At 40.3% G+C, this 22348-nt stretch overlaps 1 long non-coding RNA gene across 1 annotated transcript in view; it reads left to right on the top strand.

Moving 5' to 3' along the window:
• The window catches only part of LOC309692873, a 43272-nt gene extending 25040 nt beyond the window's left edge, over positions 1 to 18232 (top strand). The window contains exons 2-3 of the long non-coding RNA XR_014272508.1: positions 8492 to 8599; positions 17936 to 18232. This is a non-coding gene — a long non-coding RNA (uncharacterized lncRNA). The remainder of the gene's footprint in view (positions 1 to 8491; positions 8600 to 17935) is intronic.
• Positions 18233 to 22348: the final 4116 nt, after the last annotated feature.

Below are 22348 nucleotides of genomic sequence, written 5' to 3'. Positions count from 1 at the left end.
AGCTTGAGGTACAAGCAATGCACCTCCGTGTCAGAGCTTTGGAGCTGGAGCGAAAGCCCTCCACATCTGCCTCTAGTCATCCTAGTACGTCCACCGCGGTCCCGACAGGTTTTGACATCACCAAACACGTTAAACTGGTTCCCCCATTTCGTGAGGCCGAAGTGGATTCCTATTTTAACGCTTTTGAGCGTATAGCGGCCGCGTTAAGTTGGCCGAAGGAATTTTGGCCGCTGCTGTTACAATGCAAATTGGTTGGCAAAGCCCAGGAGGTGTGTACCAGTTTATCAATTGAAGATAGCCTGGATTATGACGTCATGAAGAAGACTGTGTTGCAGGCATATGAGCTCGTCCCAGAAGCCTACCGTCAAAAATTTAGGAAGTGTGAAAAAACCGCCAATCAGACATTTGTGGAGTTTGCCCGTGAGAAAAGTCGCCTGTTTGAACGATGGTTGCAGGCCAGTAAAGCACAGGATTTCGAGGGGCTGAAAGAGCTTCTTTTGTTAGAGGAATTCAAAAAATGTTTGCCGGACCAAGTAGTCATTTATCTGAATGAGCAAAAGGTGACCTCACTTGCTAAAGCAGCAGTGATGGCTGATGAGTTTACTCTCACCCACAAAACTATATTTTCGGCCGCTGTCTCACAGAATATTAGGGTGGGACAGGAAAGGAAGATAAAGTCACCAAAGATAGGACTGAAAGATAGACAGGAGGATGGTGTTAATCGCGACTGTTTTTATTGTCGCGAACCCGGACATCTGATCGCTGTCTGTCCTGCGCTCCGGAGGAAAGAGCAGCGCAAAGGTTCTAGAAATCCAGCGGGCGTAGGTCTCATCAAAGTTGTCCCTTTGCCTAAATCGCATTCCACTCTCACCCGTGATTTGCACCATGTGGATGCAGAAATAGAGCCACGTTTTAAACCGTTCATCACGAAAGGCTTTGTTTCTGTGACGGGAGAAGAGGGGGACAAAGTGCCTGTTACTATTCTTCGGGACACAGGTGCGCATCAGTCGTTTATGTTGGATAGTGTACTACCATTGTCAGATAAGACTGCTTGTGATTCGGATGTGTTGGTTTGGGGAATTAAGATGAGCGTTCTTCGGGCGCCGTTACACAAAGTCCATTTACATTCGCCCGTGAAAACGGGGCATGTCAAAGTTGCGGTGAGTTCCCAGTTGCCGATTAAAGGGGTTTCGTTTATTTTAGGAAATGACTTGGCTGGTGGGACAGTTTTCCCACCGCCTGAAGTGGTGGAAACGCCTATTTCTTCTGTCACCGAGGTTGCCGCCCCTTTGTTAAATGTGTTTCCTGTTTGTGCAATCACTCGTGCGCAGTCACGCAAATTTGATGACGTTATGGATGTTGCTGACACGTTTATGGCGACGCCAGACGAGAGAATATCTCCCAGCCGTGAGAGTGACAGAACAAAAAGCGATGTGATGAAACTGATGCCAGAGCTGGATGAGAAATTGAATAGGGATGCATTGATAACCGCTCAGCAGAATGACTCATCACTGGCTCCCTGTTTTCTATCTGCAGCTAAGAGTGCAGGAAGTGAATCACCCACTTCTTATTTTTTGCAAGATGGAGTTCTTATGAGGAGGTGGTCCTCTGACCGGTGTGGTTTGTCTGGTGCTACGCAGGTGGTGGTGCCGAAGCCACATCGAGGGCAGGTGCTTAGCTTAGCGCATGATGCCAGCATGGCTGGACATCTTGGGGTGAACAAAACATATCATCGGGTGTTGCGCAACTTCTTTTGGCCAGGGTTGAAAGCTGATGTGGTGGCATATTGCCGTACCTGTACCACATGTCAGATGGCGGGGAAACCTAACCGACCTATTCCACCTGCTCCGTTACATCCTATTCCAGTAATAGGTGAGCCGTTTGAAAAAGTAATATTGGATTGTGTGGGTCCCCTGCCAAAAACCAAATCCGGACACCAATACATACTTACAATAATGTGTTCAGCAACAAGGTACCCAGAGGCAATTCCACTACGCACGCTGAAAGCAAAACCGGTGCTGAAAGCACTACTTAAATTTTTCTCTACTTTCGGACTTCCAAAGGTTGTTCAAACAGACCAAGGAACGAATTTCACCTCAAAAATGTTTGCACAGGTTGTGGAGGAGTTGCACATAAAACATGTAAAATCCAGTCCATACCACCCGGAAAGTCAAGGTGCTCTGGAAAGATTCCATCAAACCCTCAAAGCTATGCTGCGCAAGTTCTGCGCGGGGTCGGATAGAGAATGGGATGAGGGTCTGCCGTTATTGTTGTTTGCAGTCAGAGAAACCACTCAGGAATCCTTGGGATTCAGTCCGATGGATCTGGTGTTTGGACACGTGGTCCGCGGTCCCCTCCGCCTTCTGAAGGAGAGGTGGTTGTCAGAAACTTCTGAAACTCAGCATAATGTTCTGGATTATGTTAGCGGACTTCGGGAAAAGCTTCACCTTGCATGTCAGTTAGCTCGAGAGAATCTGTCACATACGCAAGCTAAAATGAAAACTCGCTATGATAAAAAAGCTGTTTGCAGAAGTTTTCAGCCGGGAGAGAAAGTGTTGGTGTTGTTGCCTGTGGTAGGGTCCAGCTTATCAGCTCAGTTCGCTGGCCCATATGTGGTGGAACAAAAACTCAGTGACAACAATTATGTGATCCAGACTCCAGACCGCCGGAGAAAGTCTAGGGTTTGTCATATTAATCTGTTAAAATCGTTTCACTCGAGGAGTCCTTCGGGTGCGCCGTCTCCAGTGTGTGCCGCTAGTACTGTTTCTCCCTATGAACCCTCTGATGACGGGCTACTCCAGAAAAGTGAAGCGCTGGGTAGCGGCCGGTTGAAAAATTCGGAGATCTTAAATGATTTAGACACACATTTAGTCCACCTGTCTGAACCCGCTCGAGCTGACATCACTGATCTGATAGCAAAGAACTTATCACTTTTTTCTGATCACCCTCGTCAAACTGCGGTCCTGTGCCACGATATTGATGTGGAAGGACATAAACCGATTAAGCAACATGCTTACCGAGTGAACCCAGTGAAAAGGGCGATAATGCAGAAGGAAGTTGACTATCTCTTAGAACACGGTTTAGCCTTTCCGAGCGCCAGCGCATGGAGATCGCCGTGTGTGCTAGTACCAAAATCCGACAACACTCCTCGGTTTTGTAATGATTACAGGAAGGTTAACGCTGTTACCAAACCTGATTCATTTCCTCTTCCTAGAATGGAGGATTGTATTGATAGAGTGGGATCGGCATCGTTTGTAACCAAACTTGATTTGTTAAAAGGTTACTGGCAAGTACCTTTAACTCCCCGAGCCTCTGAAATATCTGCTTTTGTTACACCGGACCATTTTCTCCAGTATACGGTTATGCCGTTTGGGTTGCGTAATGCACCCGCTACTTTCCAGCGCCTTATGGCCAAAGTACTGGCGGGCGTGAATAACTGCGATGCCTACCTGGACGATGTTGTCATTTACTCATCCACCTGGTCTGACCACTTACAAACACTCTCTCTTGTTTTCAGCCGTTTTCAGGAGGCCTCGCTTACGTTGAACCTAGCCAAATGTGAATTTGGCAGAGCCACCGTCACATATCTGGAAAAACAGGTGGGTCAGGGACAGATACTGCCGGTGACCGCGAAAATACAGGCGATCGTTGAGTTTCCAGTCCCACAAACGAGAAGGGCGCTGCGCCGATTTCTGGGAATGTGTGGTTATTATAGAGGGTTTTGTAAGAACTTTGCCACTGTCGTCGTTCCTCTCACCGATTTGATCAGTCCGAAGAAGCCTTTTGTGTGGACGCCTGTTTGTCAGACTGCCTTCGAGTCTGCGAAAGCATTACTGTGCAGTTCCCCTGTTCTTACGGCCCCGAATTTCATGTCCCCTTTCAAGCTCGAGGTTGACGCTAGTGCGGTTGGTGCAGGAGCTGTCCTTATGCAGGAGGACCATTGCGGCGTGGATCGCCCAATTTGTTACTTCTCAAAAAAATTCAACAAACATCAGATGAACTACAGTAGCATTGAAAAGGAAGCCCTTGCCTTGTTGTTAGCCCTACAACATTTCGAGGTGTATATCGGATCCAGCTCTATCCCTGTTCAAGTGTTCACTGACCATAACCCATTGGTTTTTCTCTCCCAGATGCAGAACTCAAATCAGAGACTTATGCGTTGGTCCCTTCTTTTGCAAGACTTCAACCTGCAGATCAGGCATAAGAAAGGGACGGAAAATGTCATCGCGGACGCCCTGTCGAGAGCAATTTTGTAGTCTAGGATTAAACACTAGAAGGATTGTTTAATTCTTATGGAAGGGGGTGTTACGAACTTGTATGTCCGTGTGTTTGTTTGTGCAGGTGCTGTGTTTTTGTCTATGTTAATTTAGCTGTGCCAGGGCCCTGTTCCGATTGGTGCGTGGACTTACTGCCCCGGCGTGATTGGATCCAGCTGGAGGACCCGCCCAATAAAAGGAGGCTGGAGCGCTACAGCGGGAGAGGTCCTCGCAGTTCTCCTCATCACCCAGCAGTAGTCCTGTGGTAGCCGCTGGCTGCAGTATACGCGAGAATTGTAGAAGTGGAGTGGGTAGGGGTGAGCTGCCGTTTATTTTGATCACCCGTTTTCTCCTGTTTTTGAGTTGGTTAAGGAGGTCAGACTCTGTCTTTATTTTGACTTTATTTTGGTGAGGTCAGGGGTGCGGGATTTGTGTAGGTTTGTTTTGTTTATTGTTTTGGCCTTGGCTCACCCTGAAGTGTTGACACTCCCGTTTTGGTTCTCTTTATTCACCTTGTAAATAAATCACTTCACATCTAACGGATTTGTTGCGTGTGACTGCTTGGGTCTTGGGGGGGAAGCGAGTGCCTCGCTCATGTTATGGCCTGGCCCTAGACGGGTCGTAACACACTCAAATTTAATTCTGGATACAGTGTGATTAAACATAATTTCCTAATAAATGATCAGACTACAGCGAGTTTGGTCATTTCTAATTTGGAAATCTAACACTGCAGATACTAAAAATATTGTACTACTTCAAATCTAGAGGAGGTTTGGCTTACAGACTTTGAACCTCTGGAGTCCAGGGTATAATTGGGCGTTTTTGACTACTTTTGATTTTACCTCTATATTTCACATTTACAAACTGTTTATCTTGCCTTGTTTGGTATCATTATTTTCAGCACAACCTCAAATATCTGAAATTGGAGGGTTTTTTTTTTTATTTTGAAATACTGTATTAGCATAATTGATCTAAGTTCAGACAAAAAACTTAAAATCAGATTAGATTTTTATTTACTATCAGCACTGGCTTTGAGGAGATTATGTATGCGTATCATTGTATCAGTGCATGCATGCACTGATACACTGATCACACTGAAAGTAGTTCATGGCTCTCAACAATATTGTTTAACTACTATAGAATTACAAGCCAGAACTTGAAATCATCATCCCAGGACCACCCAATTGTGGACCTTCCTTCCTGCCCAACATTTTTGAAATTTTTTTCATAAATTTGTTTTTAAAGTCACATAGATGAAAATATTTACTTATGAGTAGGAACAAGAATGTTTTTCTTTTTTCTTTTTTTTTTCAAAAACATGCACTATGATAAACCATCTGAAACTGAACTTCTGTTGAGACACTGGAAGGAAACATTGAGTTCACCTTCACCTGAAGTTAATTCAGAGATTTATATTGGCCCGTTGCACTGCACAAAATGTGTTTGAAATATGAAGCTAAATAAAAATAAATATATCACACTAAAGCTAAAAGTAAAAGCCACAAACACGAACCACACACACGTGTGACCTTCAGCCAAATGAATACAGTTTGTGTGTGTAGTGCTTTCTCTGTGTTTTCCTAATTCCTAATTGCTTTAGGTTACATATGTCTCAAATCGCAAAGCTAGCTATTGCTGTCTTTCACCACCATCACTCCCACAATGTCCCCCCCCCCCCCCCTCTTTCTAAGCAACCAAATGCCACTTGTTGGCATATAATTGTGTAATAGGGAAGGGGAGTCATGCTTTTTGTTTGTTTGCTAGGATGTACTTTATGCTTGCGAGTGGTTTACAAACTTTTCTTTTGTTTCTTCCTGCACTAAACGTGATGACGGTATTCAGGAAAAGGCATAGCATGAATTACTTATCATGATTTTACTTAGCATATCAGCACGATTAAAAAGACTGGTCTGAAGACCCCAGCCACAGATTTGAACCCATGGTGATTGTGCTAACCACCAAACCACCATGTTACCATGTTAATTGGTAACTTTATATTATGTTTTGCTATAAGTACAAGTGGTTGGTCGTCTCTCTGTGTTGAGCCTTTGATAAATTGAAAACCTGTCCAGTGTGTACCTTGGGTTTTGGCCTTTGACCCCAACTCCTGCACAACTGGGAACCTGAATCGGATAAGCAGAAGAAAATAACTGGATGGATACTTATTGTCTTTACAAACTTTCAATACAATAGATAGTAGTGTGTAGACATGAACACAAAAAGTGCAGTCCTGTGAACAAAGCCTAGACCTAAATACACCCAATGAAGTAGATTGTAAAACTGCTGCCCTTTAGGTGCAAAAACATTAAGTAATTTTACATGACTGTGCACATACACACACACACACACACACACACACACACACACACACACACACACACACACACACATATAACATTAGTTATCAAAAATATAAACATATCACAATGCAAACCACTGGTTTTATTGGTCAGGGGAAGGTAAATGTGAAATCTATTATCTGTTCACTCTTCAAAGTATCCTAAAGCGTCATGAAAACATCATGATATATACATTAAATGTTAATTAAAGGTTTAATTGTTTTAAATCACCCACTGCTGTAAAATCTAAAAACAAATGCAAGGAAAAAAGCTTTTTCCAAAGCCATTCACATTTCCAGTTGTAAAATGTCTGCAATTAAACAGCATGACCTAATAAACCAATGCAGTCTGCATTTTGCCCCTGGCATTTTCATTCACCAGATTTGTTGGCAAAAAAATAAAATAGTTCCATTTATTGAGAACGAGCACTGATGTGTATAAACAAAACCCTTTTAAGAGGAGGAATTTTCCAAGTCACTGAGTAGCTTCGCACATTGACCAGAAGAGGAAGAAGAGGCTGATTGATTATTTCGTTTAATTTCGCTGCCACACCTCCTCCCCATACCACTTCTCCTCCCCTCTCCTTTCCCTCTTGCCTTTTACACTTTCGCATGGTTTTCATCATTACTGTAAAACATACTGACACATCCAATTCCTCTTCATATCTGTGGCGAGCAATTTCAGTCACCACAGCTTTGTCCTCTCTAATCGCCAATAGAGTCACACTAAACTCCTCAAGCTTCTCCATCTCCATTCTGCTGTGAAGAGTCCATCCATTAGCCTTGCACCTCATTGCTCCCATCTCCTGACCCAGAAACCAGAGGAAAACAGTGAGGGCCTCATATTCATTCATTCAATGCTGTGGTGCGCTGGCACCCGTTATTGGCTTTTAGGCAATGTGCCTGCACTGCTTTGTGTTATTGATGAGATTTAAATTGTACCCGGGGACAGTGTTTTATGCTTTAGTGCATTAGAAGTCACTTGGCTGTGAGTGATGCCGAACCACTTTACACAGACCGCACATCACATTATTCAACAAAAGTTTGACTATTGGTTTTAGTTCAGCTAAGGTTTGATTTTCCATCCATTTTTTAGCCAGTGGGTCAGGTAGCAGCACTGCAATAATAAGTACTCAGCAAACACTTTGAGTTCAGCAGATTTAAGAAGCTTTATCCAACCTTTGAAGAAATTGCAGGACACACTAGACAGAAGATGACAGAGCTGTGTGTCTTCCCATAGGTGCCAAATGACTACAAGTAAGGTAAAACTGTTATATGGTCCAAAAATATTCTTATTACCGGACTGAAACAATAGCAACACATAGAATCTGACAAAACCTAAAAAGAGACTACTGTAGCAGTGATGCACTGTAGCAGCTGTTTTTAACAATGGGACAAAATAAATAAATCTGTTACTTATTTTTAGAAGAGTCGAGTAGCTCTTATTACGTGTATAGCCCAGCTGTGGCTGAGTGACTGCAGTCTTAGCACATAGATCGGAAAATGAAGACTGAAGCCACTGTAACCACTTTTACCACAAAGAGGCAAGAGAGACAAAATTAACTTCTATTTGGCTAAATGTGCTGTTATGTTATAATACTAAGTACAAGGAGTAGAAGTGAAGGTAAAAATTCTTTAGTAAGAATCGAAAAGCATGTTTGAATGATGAGTAAGAGCAAGGCAAAGCAAGCCCTACTATCTTTTCCTTGCATCTGTAATATCAATGACAAACCTCTCAACCATAGCTGGCCCGATGGTGATTTTTCGTTTTTATGGGCCAATGGGTTTTTTTCTTCGTTTTTTTCCCGTAACGGTATAAACACTGAAAGGTGGTAGATTGGCCAGATGCTGGGAGATGTGTAAAGATAACTCAATTGTTTGGTGGTGGCTTCCACAGATTCAGTAACATTAGCAAGTGGTGGAGGCCAGCAGATGCAACACGCTGGCAGGTGGATGAAGGAAAGGCAGGAGGAGCAGAGACCCGAGGCGGTGAACTGAACTTCAGGTAAGGAGTTATGACCTGCGGTCTATCTGTGTCAGATACAAACCAAGTTTAGGTGGAGTTTATTTTCGTTATGCTGACTTTTTACAGTCAGTTACAATAACTCGTACTGCGTACTAGCTAGCATGACAGAGTTTCTATACAGCTGGGCGGGTGCTATGATGTTAATGATGTTGAACTTGTTTTATCTTATTTTATTTATAAGGTTAGTTATTAGAGTTTCCAACCGTCCCATAAAAAACGGAATCGTCTCGTATTCAGAGAAAATATTACGCGTTTCGTATTGAGGTGAAAAGGAACACAGTTTGTCCCGGACTTCAGCTACAATGAAAAAGACACAAAGCTGGAGTTATTTTGTGTCTTTGCTGCACAGCTGCCTCTTCTCCTCTCATTCTACCCCCCCCCCCCCTCCTGTTTCTACTTCAATCATTAAACTGATCAATGATCTGCTGATCGGCTTTTCTCTCTTATTTATTTATCGCCCACTTTGCGCCAGAAAGAGGAAACCAGCGGATGTCGCACTAAACAACAGCAGCACGTTTAAGCTTGATCAGCTGTTGTTAGAATTTATTTAATATTAATATCTAGTATCAGCTGATGTTTGATCAGCTGAGCCACAGCTGTAAAAGCTTGCTGGTCATGATGTCGGTTTGGTTATCTGGTGAGAGGGAAACATGAAGATGATACTAGGAGATTTCCTTACTGAATCATCAGAGGTGAACAGATGATGGAGAAACAGGTTTACCTTTTAGGTGACATGAATGAGTTGAAGGGAAGTTATGAACTGTTTCTGAGAGACAAATAACACCAGGATCCTTTTTTAGACTGACAGCTGGTAACTGTGCAGGGGCGGATCTAGCAAAGTTTTTCCAGGGGCCCAGGTAGGGCATTAACAGTGAGAGGTGGGCACAAGGAAATACTTTTCTTTCTTTTTCTCATTTAAAATGTCTCGCTTTTAACAAATATCTTACAACAAACGTTTTCATCTGATGTAAAATATATAGAAATCCATTATTGTACATAGTAATTTTTTTTTAGGGTCCCATCATAATTTCTTCAGAAGTAGCTAAGTACTGTATATGATGCCAGTATTTTCCCACGTTTTCTAGATACTGTACCAGTACTGTGTATAAAATGCCATCAAAATGTCAATTAAGTTTTATTCTTTCTCACTGTTGTTGTTCACATGGTTGCAGTGCTACCGGGATTTATTTTTGGGAGCATTTCAAGTTGCTATACATCAATGCAACCATTACAGCCTAAATTTTAATAATATGAATGCATTAAGTGCATAGTAATTACATAAATTGCAAATAAAGTGCAATAAACTACAAAAAAATTTAAAAACGTTTTTGTTTTTTAACATATATTTCTGGTTAGAGAAATTTAAGAGGCTTATCCCTCAAAACCGCAAATACAAAAAAGTTGCACAAACTAGTTTCCCACCACAGGAAATTTATTTTGAGTGTCTTCATAGTTTTGTTTTTGAAATACACCAATTTTTATATACTGCAGAAAAAACGAAAATAAATATTATAGTGCAAATTTGCAAAAAAGCAGCATATACATCCAAGTAAACTATTTCCAGCAGTTCAATATGAGTCCTAAGCATCCCAGAAATGACACAGAAAGTCATAAAGTCAAACATAACTTTTAAAAACACCAGTATAAGCTCATGAGGCCTTGATGGTAAAAAAACAAAAAAAACAAACCTACATTTCCGCGAAAATGACGTCACTTCCGGTTTCGGGCAGGTCATGGCGGACATGCGATTCACGCTGATGGACGTAGGAAGTGTTATGAACAGCTGATTGGATCGGCAAAGCGAGTTTCTGGAATATTATGTTTTTGTTGCTGCAAGCGCTTTTTATGCAGTTTTTGCAAAGCTATATGTGGAAGGAAACCGTGACCTAGGACAAGCTGATGGCATAAGATGTAAGTACAACTCCTCCGGTTTCATATGCAAAAAAAAATATTGCGCTAGCTCACATAGTTGCAGTGCTACCGGGATTTAAAAATAGTCACGCAAAACGGAGCATGCCCGCTCTGACCGGTTTTAAAGGGTTAATGCGTATTTGAGTACACACAGCTGTTTTGAGTATCTGTTTGTACTCAAACACAGTGTAAGACGAATACCATTTACCTTAAATCTACAATAACTTTTGACCTTCTAGTTGTTCTAAATGTTATCACAACAGGCACTAATACACAGATGCGAGTGTTGCATCACTTTCCTCGTAAGCTAGCAAACAACAGTAACACAGCTCAGGAAGGATAAACACTATATAATTGCTAACTAGAGGCATCTTTAAAAATTCAGTCTTTCATTGGTATGTCTACTCTTTTTTCCTTTTCTTTATCCATCCATCCATTCACTTCCGCTTCCCTTTTCATGGTCGCAGGGGGTGCTGGAGCCTATCCCAGCTGTCATAGGGCAAGAGGTGGGGTACACCCTGGACTAGTCGCTAGTCTGTCGCAGGGCTAACACACAGAGACAGACAACCATTTGTGCTCACATTCACACCTATGGGCAATTTAGACTAATCAATTAACCTATCCCCACAGTCTTTCAACGGTGGAAGGAAGCCGGAGTACCCGGAGGGCAGAACATGCAAATTCCACACAGAAAGACCTAAGCCTAATGGTAGAATTTAACTCAGGACCTTCTTGCTGTGCGGCAATAGTGCTAACCACCATGCCACTGTGCTGCCTTTTGTTTATACAAACTATATTAACTATACAACATTCCTTTTTTTAACAAAGAGAAGGGTGGAAAGGAGTATTCATGAATATGTTCTTTGCCTGTGTTAGCAACTGGTCAATGGATTTAGTTTATTTACTTATGTGTGCTAACCTTATGGTCACAGCCATTATGCTTAATGTTTACTGGCAAATGCTTTTTATTCTCTTCCAGCTCCCAGTTTTTTGTCACTGTTTCTTTTTTATTTTTATATTAAAAACCATGTTTAAGCCACTGATAGTTAGCATCGCAGTTAACGCTAACAGCACTGTTACTGTACAAAATCCAAAACACTTCCCTTTTAACCTTCGATAAAACAGTTCACTTTTATGCTAGGAACATATAAAATTCTAAATGAGATAACTGGCACCTTGGTTTTGTTACATACTGAGCAAGTAGAAAGCTGACTGTTGTGAACCTCCATAAATCCCAAAGCTCTCCAAAGCCTTCTAGCGCTGGGTACCTAGCGCTACCTGTTAAATGCTTCTGTGCTTGTTTCATGATAATTCAAGGTTCAAGGGTTCAAGGTTCAAGGTTCTTTATTTGTCACATGCATAGTTATACAAGTATAACACACAGTGAAATGTAGCCTGACACACTCCTCGACATGTGCAAAAAAATTGGGGGGGGGGGGGGGGGGGGGTGTAGAGGAAGAACATTATATATATATATATATATATATATATGTATATATGTATATGTATATATGTATATGTATATATGTATATGTATATGTATATATATATGTATATATGTATATATGTATATATGTATATGTATATATATATATGTATATGTATGTATATATATGTATATATATGTATATGTATGTATATGTATGTATGTATATATATGTATATATATGTATATGTATATATATATATATACATATATATGTATACATATATATACATATATATACATATACATATATATGTATATGTATATATGTATATATATGTGTATATATATATATATACATATATATGTATATATGTATATGTATATATATGTATATGTGTATGTATATGTATATATATATGTGTATGTATATGTATATATATATGTGTATGTATGTATATATATACATACATACATACATACATACATACATACATACATACATACATTGGGTGAATGTGCAGTAGTAGCAGCAAGCAGGTGAATTCTGTACATTAATATGAATAGACATCTGACTATTTTACAGGATAGACAATATAAACATATTTAAAATTAAAGGAATTGAAATGTACATTGTGCCTTGGTTTAGTGTCTGGAAGAGTCCTGTCTCAGTCAATTATAGATGATGTGAGAGGGCGGGTGTGTGTGTTTAGGGCACGGATGGCTAGGGGATAGAAGCTCTTCTTGAGTCTCTCTGTCCTTGCCCGGAAGATGCGGAACCTTCTACCAGATTGCAGAAGTTGGAACAGTTTGTTGCCAGGATGGGACGGGTCCTTCAGTATCTGCGCTGCTCTAGTCCGGCATCTCCTGGTGTAGGTGTCCTGAAGCGGGGGGAGAGCAATCCTGCAGCAGCGTTCTGCTGTACGGATCACTCTCTGGAGAGCTTTTTGGTCCTTCACACAGCTGTTCCCAAACCACGATGTCATGTTCTGTGTGAGGATGCTCTCCACAGCGCCTGTATAGAAAATCCTGAGGATCTTTGGAGAGACCCTGAACTTCCTCAGTTGTCGTAGGTGATACAGGCGCTGCCTAGCCTTTTTGGTCTGGACCTGAATGTGGGCAGCCCATGTCAGGTCTGAGGAGATGTGGACACCAAGATACTTGAAGGACTGCACCCTCTCCACTGGATTTGTTATAATTTGTTATAAATCAAATCTGACTGAGCACAGGAAAATTCCAGACCTGGTGGGAGGATGTTGGTAGCAATCAAATTCAGATTTTAACCAAGCGACCTAAATGTCGTTTTTTTTTCTTTCTTCTATTTATACAAAGAACAAACACATTAGGTTCCATAATAAAAAGTTTAACTAAAATGCTATCTAATGTCTCTTTAATGATTCACAGCAAGTTTGATTCAAGGAAGGATATTTCTTAACGCAAATCTATATTATATTACTCTTTTAGTAACTCGCAGAGTTACCTGAGTAGAAATTAAATTGTGTAAAATCACGTATTGTGTATATATAACTGAAGTTATTCGCAGTAATCAAACAGAAACACTATCTTTCAGCTTTGTATCAGACTTTCTAATGTACTGACATCAGACCAGTGTTCACAAGTGCATCTTGCTGTGCTGTGGTCTGTTAATACAGGCTGCTAGCACTGTTCAAAAGCTAAACTCCAACTCTGAGGGGGGAAAAAAGAAAAGACCACAAGAGCTCCCCTCTTTCCATTGTTACTTCAGCTATTAGTCTGCTTTAAAGCCATGACTTTAAAGTTTTTGAAAGCTCTGCTGCTTGTGTGGAAGGCAGAGGTATGTGGTCTAATATGCCTCCAGTCAGGTCAAGTTGGGCAGCACTTAGCATAGGGGAAAAGCAGTAACCTGAAGTCTGTGGGACAGCTCTTAAACGGCTTCCTCTGGCTGTTCTCAGAAAGGCCTGTAGGTAAGTAGGTGGATCACTCACATCTTTCAGTGATGCCAGAATGGTAACCATTCACATTTTATTATGGTGTATCCATATAAATGGCCCACCCTGTACACCTGTCCCTATAGTTAGGTGTGATTAAATCTGATTATTTTCTCTGCTTGTTCTCTTATTATATTATATTGTTAGCCCTGGACTAGCAACCTGTCCTGGGTATACCCTACAACTCACCCCGTGACAGTTATGATAGGCCCTTCCACAGCAGGATGACAGGTTAAGAAAAAGAGTGGCTGTATTATTGTATTTTACTCCCTTGACTTGCAATATGTGTATTAAGTAATTAATATGTAGTAATTAAGTAATGCGTATTTGAGTACACACAGCTGTTTTGAGTATCTGTACGTACTCAAACACAGTGTAAGACGAATACCATTTACCTTAAATCTACAATAACTTTTGACCCTCTAGTTGTTCTAAAATGTTATCACAACAGGCACTAATACACAGATGTGAGTGTTGCATCACTTTCCTCGTAAGCTAGCAAACAACAGTAACACAGCTCAGGAAGGATAAACACTATATAATTGCTAACTAGGTGGCTGGCTCAGGAAGTAGAGTTTGTTTTACACTAATCAGACAGGTTGGTTGGGTATCCAGTCTGCCATTTGAAATTTCCTCAGGCAAGTTATTGAAGCCCAAAAACTCTAGCCCTGCCGTGTTGTGTTTGTGTGTGTATGGTAGTGGTGGTTGGGTGGTTCTCTATTAATGGATGTCAATGGGTACATGTAGCATCCTGCCGTGCGATTGCATTTGCCCCTAACCATTGGGAACCCTCATGTTAACTTTTATGGAGTGGAAAAAAGTTAGCGTTCATCCTCCAGCTTTACTGTTTATGTTATGCTAACATAGCTTTGTCACGCTAGCGATCACGTAGTACATCATTATATACCAGCTAGTCCAACTTCAGTAATCCTACAAACGTCATTGCTGTTTAGTTTTCTGTCTTCATTTATGTTGGAAACGATAGCAGAGCTGTATGTTTTAATTTGTTTCATAAATCTCTCAGTCAGAACATGTTAAATTATATTTAGATGGAAGCTAGCGAGCTAACTTCCTGCTAACTTCTAACTCCATTAAATGTCATCAATTCCATTTTCATGAAAAAAGTAGGACAGGGTGCAAAAAAGGCTTGAATCTTGCGAAGATATCTTATATTACTTATATTACTATCAAAATTAAGTTATCATGGACACTAATGGGTGATGGCAACATGAAGATGTAGCTATGGATACATATCAGTCAGTAAATCATGTCTGCGATGTTTGCTCAAGCAGAGAAGAAAGTTGTCCTGTTCGCGTGAAGTGACTTGTTGGTGAAACTTGGTACAATAAAGTGTGTAATGTGCTCAAGATGGAGACTTCACATTGTCCGGTGCCTGTTGGGTTTGACACTTTATTCTCCAGAGGTTAACAGCACTGAAGGAGAGCTGTATTGGATGCCAGCTTAACAGGAGTGCAATCTGGATTGGTATTTAAAAGATAATGGTAAGGCAAAAACCAATTAGCTTTGTGCTCTGTGGCTGCCACACGCTCACAGCTGTTGTCAGTGCAATTACAGGGTCACTACCGCTGCCAGGTAGAAGCCTATAGCTTGACACCAGCCAAGCTAGTTTTGCTGCAGAGCTAATTACAGAGATGATTATTGCTGAGCAGTGGATAACTTTTCCTTCAGAGTTTTAGTTTTGATTATTTGTTATCTTTTATCTCTAATAAACAGTACTTTAGCAATGTCCTCCTCCCCAGCATTTGCTGATCAGAGCAGAACCTCAATTAAGACTGGATCTAATTGTATGATAAGAAAGATAGATTTCATTGTTTTTGTGTTTTATCATGTTTCTTAAACCAAATTGAGAGTCTCATGAGGTTATGAGACACAAATTATTTGCAGGTCTATATTACAGTTACCAGATGCCAATTCTGGTTTCCTTCATTAAAGTCTCAGTTATTAGTCGCCTACACATCAACCACCCTCTATAATCTTAAAGGACTCACATGCCTAAAAAGAGATGCAGATTATCTAATACCACCGTAGCCCCTGTGGCTTTATGAGAAGACTGCATTGAGCAACTGTAACTTTTAAGAACCTGCTTCACTTTAGCATAGTTAAGTTATTCTGCATATGACATCATGCAAACATTTAAATATAGACAAAAGATTTCTACCATTAACAGTGATCTTTTTCAGCCTGGTCTCTTGGTATAATGTGAAAAAGTTAGTTAAAAAAAAAAACTAACTTAAATAAATGCAATTCAACTCAACTGTAATTCAGCTGTTTCATGCCTACATCATGCACAGTTAGGTCCATAAATTTTTAGACAGTGACACATTTTTTTTTAAAATTTTGCTTCTGTACACCACAGCAGACCATTTTAAGTCAAACAACAAAGATGGGATTGAAATACAGAGTTTTAGCTTTAATTTGATGGGTTTAACAAAAGTATGGCTGCCAGATGAACTAGACCACTACTCTTTACTGATGATGTGATGACTCATAGAAGTAGCAGGATGAAATCTGAAGCTTGCTATGCGATAATCTTAAATTATGCAGCTGCAGCTACAACACTGGTCAGACTGAGCTTCACAATGGAAATACACAATGACCCAATGAACACTGCAAGAGCAACCCAACAGTTTCTCAAGGGAAAGAAGTGGGATATTCTTCAATGGCCAAGTCAGTCTGATCTCAACTCAACAGAGCATGCTTTCCTGTAGATAGATGATGGACAGCTGTAATTACTAAACAAGTAATGCAATAATTTTGTTAAATTCTTGAATCAAAGCTGAAAGTTTGCGCTTTAAACACATCTTGACTTGATTTAAAATGCAATGTTGTGGTGTGCAAAATTATAACAAAAGAATAATTTTAAAGAAAAACAAAACAAAAAAACAACCTATGGACGTCACTGTTTGATGTTGCAAGCAAGAAAAATGAGCTTTTAAGAAGAGGCAGTTTTTGTTGTTGAACCATAACCATGATCTTTTTATAAATATAACCCAGTTTCTTTGATCCTAAACATCTCCTAAAATTAAGGGCTTCTGCAGCAGAAAACTTGACACATACTAACACCAACCCATCAACTCCTCCAACCTCCAGATGTCTACTTGATTGCCCTTTTAACTGCACAAGAAAAATAATGTGTACAAGGACATGTTAAATGTGATAATTTCTAACATCATTTAATTTAAGCAAAGCCGTTGCTTTATTACTATAGTCTTTTTTGTTTTAAATCTACAGTCATAACTGCCATTCTTCCCCCTCAATTGACTTTAACTATGACAAAATGAAGACTTTAAGGAACACCTCATGCATCTGTTCACCTTTGATTGGATTGAGGCTTGTGTTTCCATGGCTACCTGGTAAAGTCTAAGACTGATGAGCACTAAAACAGAAATAAGGCCTTCAGTCTGAATCCCGTGAAACCAAACTTTGAGAGTTGACAGCCAGCACACAAGGTGAACTTCCTACAATACGACACTTTGCAGGACAGTCCATCATTAACCAGAAGACAGCTTAATTAAAGGGATCAGAAGAAGATATGTGGAATATAGCTTGACATTTTAACTGCTCTTAAAAGTGCCTTCTTTTGGCATGGCTATAAGATGAACAAAGGTTATTACCAGGACATTAAGAAGGATAAAATGGTTTCAGAGACTCATCAGTTCACCACCATGGCTTTAATATATTCTCTGCCTTGTTATACATGGACTAAAAAGTCTCTAAATACCGCAAAATATAGAGCTTTTTCAAAATAGGCTTCAACTTTGACCATTGTTAAAGCTGTTCCACCCCTCTCTTTCCATGCCTTTCATCTACATCCATGCAAAAACACATTAGCGCTGATCTACAGGTGCAGATGGACACATACACAAAGAGCAAGAGAAAAACACTGTTTTATTTATTTTTTACCATTTAAGAGGCCAACCTAAAAGACTGTGAGTAATATTCGGCATATCTTTCCACATATTTGCATGTATTTCACATCCTCTCTTGCAGATGTACAGACACCCACACATGGCAGAACCAGCTGGCCATTAACAGCAGCAGGACTGTCCATAATGATTTCACCTGTCAAGTGTGATCCCGCCGCTGCAAACAGCAGAGTGCAATGGCCACCGGGAGTTTCAAGTCAGCGCTGACAAATGGTCAAGGTTGGCAGTGGATCAGGAGACTTGGGGCCTGTCTGACTTATCACTCTAGCAGCAGACACTATTACAGCCACTGGGTTTGTCTGCAGGCAGCTGTAGTCTCTCAGTCTTCTTCTCACTTGCTCACGCTGTCCCCCTCCTACTCCTTCTCCTCCTCCTACTCTGTCAGACGGTTTTTCTTTCTCCTTATCGCCTGCAATTCCAAACTGAAGTCAAAGATCCTTTATCGGAATGGCTCTTCAAAAATTAACAATACTGCCAAAACACGGGAACTTTTAAAAAGTGTACCCCAGTGAAAGATGACTGGGCATGCTTGCTTGCTTCTTGACAGCTCGCTTTACACTCATGCAATTGCACATATTTAAAATTGTAGCTGTTCAAATATGACCAGAGTTTTTTTTTTGTTTTGTTTTTTTTTCCTTTTTCCTTTGTGCAGCTTGGGCTGATCCTGACAAGGGCCTGAAAGTGTAAGAAAAATTTGTTTGTCTCGGCTTCTTTCTTTTTTCTTTTTTCTTTTTTTAATAAATCAAAAATTCATGGAGTGTGTAGCTTGTTCCACCCAAACACCTAGGATTTTAGACATCCTGCACTGGGACATTGGAAGCAAAGGTATGACGCTGGAAAACGTTTATTCCAGCAGACTTGTTCACTCGTCCCCTCGTGTTCATTTCCTTGTCTGAATAGATTTTATTGTTAGACCACTGGTTTCCTCAGACATGAGACCTGAAAGCTGCTTTTCTCATTGACCATGGCCGGTGGGAGCCAGTGAGGCATGTAATGGCATGCAGTAGGGAGACTAATGGAGGAAAGTGAGACTGTATGTAAATGCCTACAAGAAACTAGTAATGGTTTAAGTTTCAAAAAAAGAAGAGAAAGAAGAAGAAGAAAAAGAGTGAGTGATACTTTGGTGCCAGCGTGGGACTGAGATCTGAGAAATGCAGAAGCCAAAGAACTGATTTGACTTAAAGAGGAAATGGGTAAAAAACATGCTACAGGTTGACTATGACCACGCACTGTATATTAAAGATGGATGTAGCCATTGAGACATCCTCTATTAGTTTCTGGATGCAGCATTTGGAAGCCTTGAGAGTAGCTGGACATGAAGCAAGCTTGCTTAACAGGTTACAATAATACAGTCTAATGGCACAATACATAGAAACATATATCTCCTAAGTAACAGACTCATTAAATACTACAAATGTACTCACTAAAATTGACTCACAAACATCTTGGCACACAGTAAGCCATATTATTTGTCAGACAATTCCTTTAAAAATTATCTAAAAGGCATCAACAATACAGCGGTATAGCGCTGAGGCCCAATTCTTCATAACCTCAGTCGCATAATTTGCTTTTGAGATTCCTTTCATGTTACTGCTAAAACTATTGTTACAAAATTGTAAGTACTAAGCAGGTGAACAAATATTTTATGTAAAGATTGTATCTAGACATGGAGGGAAGACTTGCCTAAGTTCAAGCTGAGCATGAGAATCAGAAAGAAAGAGGATTTCAGTGAGCTTTGAATGGCTTTGAAACTCATGATCTACTGAGATTTAGTAACTCAACCAACTCTTTAATTTACAGATGGGTGAAAATGACTTGTTGATATGAGGTGTGAGAGGAGGAATGGCCAGGCTGCTTTGAGCTGATAAGGAGGCAGAAGAGCATCTGCGAACACCGGACACATTGAACAAACTTAAAGCAAATGTGCCACAGCAGTGGAAGACCAGACCAGGTGCCACTTCTGTCATCTAAAAACAGGAAATTAAGGCTACAATTCATACAGGCTCACTAAACCAATAGAAGATTCGAAAGATGTTGCGTTGAGTTGCCTGAGTATTGCTGCTGATCATGTTCAGCCCATTCAACTTAGCTCACAGTACCTAGTGACCTTCACAATCACCATATCTCAAGCCAATAGGAGCTTGAGAAAAGCCTTTAGGATATGATGGAATGGAAAAGTCCCATTATGAATGTGTATCTAATGAATCTGCAGCTGTGTGATGCTTTTGTGTTAATATGTCCCAAAATCTCTGTGGAAGGTTTGCGGCACCTAGTTGAATAAAGCAGTTCTGAAGGGAAAGATGTACGTAATGAAGAAGCCGGTGAGTGTGTGTCTTTTTGTGAGTCCACTTTTATCTAAGTGGCCCCACTCTCATGTTTCTATGCAACTGTTTTGTATAAATTGATTAAAGGGTCTAGGTTTATGAGCAATTTATAGAACAAGAGAAAATCTCACAAGTCTTTAGCTCATCTGGATGAAAATCACAGCACACTCTAAAATAAATTATCCAACACTGTCAACCAACACAACAAGCACAAATTCATTTGATGAAAGCAGAAGCCAAGAAAACAATGCAACAGTATTCTGAGCCTCACCTGTTGTACCAAAGCACCTTTTTCTTCTGCGCTGCTACAGATGTCTCCACCTTTGTGTGCTTCGGTCTATTGTATGTCTGTTTCTCAGTCCTCTCACTCGTTTTCCTTTTCTCTCTCTGTCTGTGTTTCCCTCTTTGTCATCCTCAGTCTGCATTGCTGTTTCTGATGTGATTCGTGCTTCTTTTTTTTTCAACAAAACATTTGTCTGGTCTTTCTTAGGTACACACGCACACAAAAAAGATTGCAGGTCTGTTTGCATGATGGCTATTCAGGGAATGCCAGATACCTATTCAATAGAGTTGTTGTAAAAAGGGAAAGGCTGTTGTTGTAAAGCATATTGTCAGTGAAAGAATGACAAATCCCTTTGTGATTGAAATACTGAAATACCTGTAGGAATTGTTGTACTTGTCAAATAATTCTCAGGTGAATATGGTCTATAATTGTTTTCTCTTTCTGATCACTAGCTTGGGGGGGGGCAGAAGCTGTTATGTCTGTCTCCCAGTAATTACACCAGCCATTTTCATTGGTCAAAGAAATATGATGGCCATTTCTCTACAGTGGAAAGTGTTTCTTTTACTATGAACAGACAAACTACTTTAAGGTGTAACACTCAGGTTAAGGCAGAAACGTTATAAGAGGCAGATATGGTTCCACGTTATCAACATGCAGTAGCAACCAGAAAGACTTACCGCTTGAAGGACTTTGATCAAAGTCTTGCAAAAGTCCTTGACTTTTTTATCATAGCTAAAAGTCAAATGACACAGTTATAAGAGACTTTTGCACATGGTAGCATTTCAGAGGCAGTTAATAATTGTTTTATATAGCTATAAAAGTTCATTCAGCAGCCTTTTACAGTGATTTACTGCTGAGTAGTTCTGTAGTATCCTGCATTTGCAACTTCTTTTGTGAGGCAATTCTGCTATGTCATTCCTCCAATCTTTGTGACAGGGTCATGTGGAGGCATGGCCTTCAGCTTACCCCAGCAAGCAGTGGGCAAATGCCAGTAAAAACGCCTGAATTGCTGTGAAATTCATTGTTTTCATCCTAATGAGCTATTTTGAAGTTCAACTCCACCAGACCTGAATGTGTGAATAAAGAACTCTGCACAGAGAGGTTGCAGTCAGGTTAGTAACCTGTGAGTTCTTGATGTGAAGCAACTAATGACTAAGCCACCATGCTACCCATCAATAAGTCATTGCCTCATTAACTTTGAGACATTATAAGCATTACTATGAACTAATGACTCCATGCCAAGATTGTTAGCGGCCCTTTTTGAGCTTTTACATTTTGCATTGTTTGCTACCAGGTCATAAATGGCAGGACACTTCTCAGTCTCGCTAATGAAAAGGGCTTGAAGTTAGTTTAAAAAAGGACACATGCACACAAGCAAGCAGTTCAATTTTATTTATATAGCACAAAATTTACAAAAACAGTTGTTTCAAAGCCCTGTATATTGTAAGGCAAAGACCCTACAATAATACAAAGTAAACAGAGAAAACTCCAACATATGACCCCATGTCAGCAAGCACTGACAACAGTGGGAAGGAAAAACTTCCTTTCAATTGGAAGAAATCTCTAGCAGAACTAGGTTTAGGAAGGTGTGGCCATCTGCCATCATTTGGGTGTGATGGGAGGAAGACAGGACAAAGAAATGGTGTGGAAGAGAGCCAGAGATTAATAATGGGCAACTGCAACTGACAAATAAAGGCTATCTCATCATCATCATCATCATCATCATCATCATCATCATAACTAATAATTAAATGCAGAAAAGTGTATAAAGACAATGTTCAACACAAATGGATAGAAAAGTTTTTCCACCATATTCTTAGTTACCAAAAGAATACAATGTGGTGTGAGTGACAGCAGGGATGTTACTTGA

Source organism: Aulonocara stuartgranti (assembly GCF_965226115.1).
Source record: "Aulonocara stuartgranti genome assembly, chromosome: 17".
Lineage (NCBI taxonomy): Eukaryota > Metazoa > Chordata > Actinopteri > Cichliformes > Cichlidae > Aulonocara > Aulonocara stuartgranti.
Note: the sequence above shows the minus strand (reverse complement) of the source record. Positions and strands in the feature narration are given on the sequence as shown.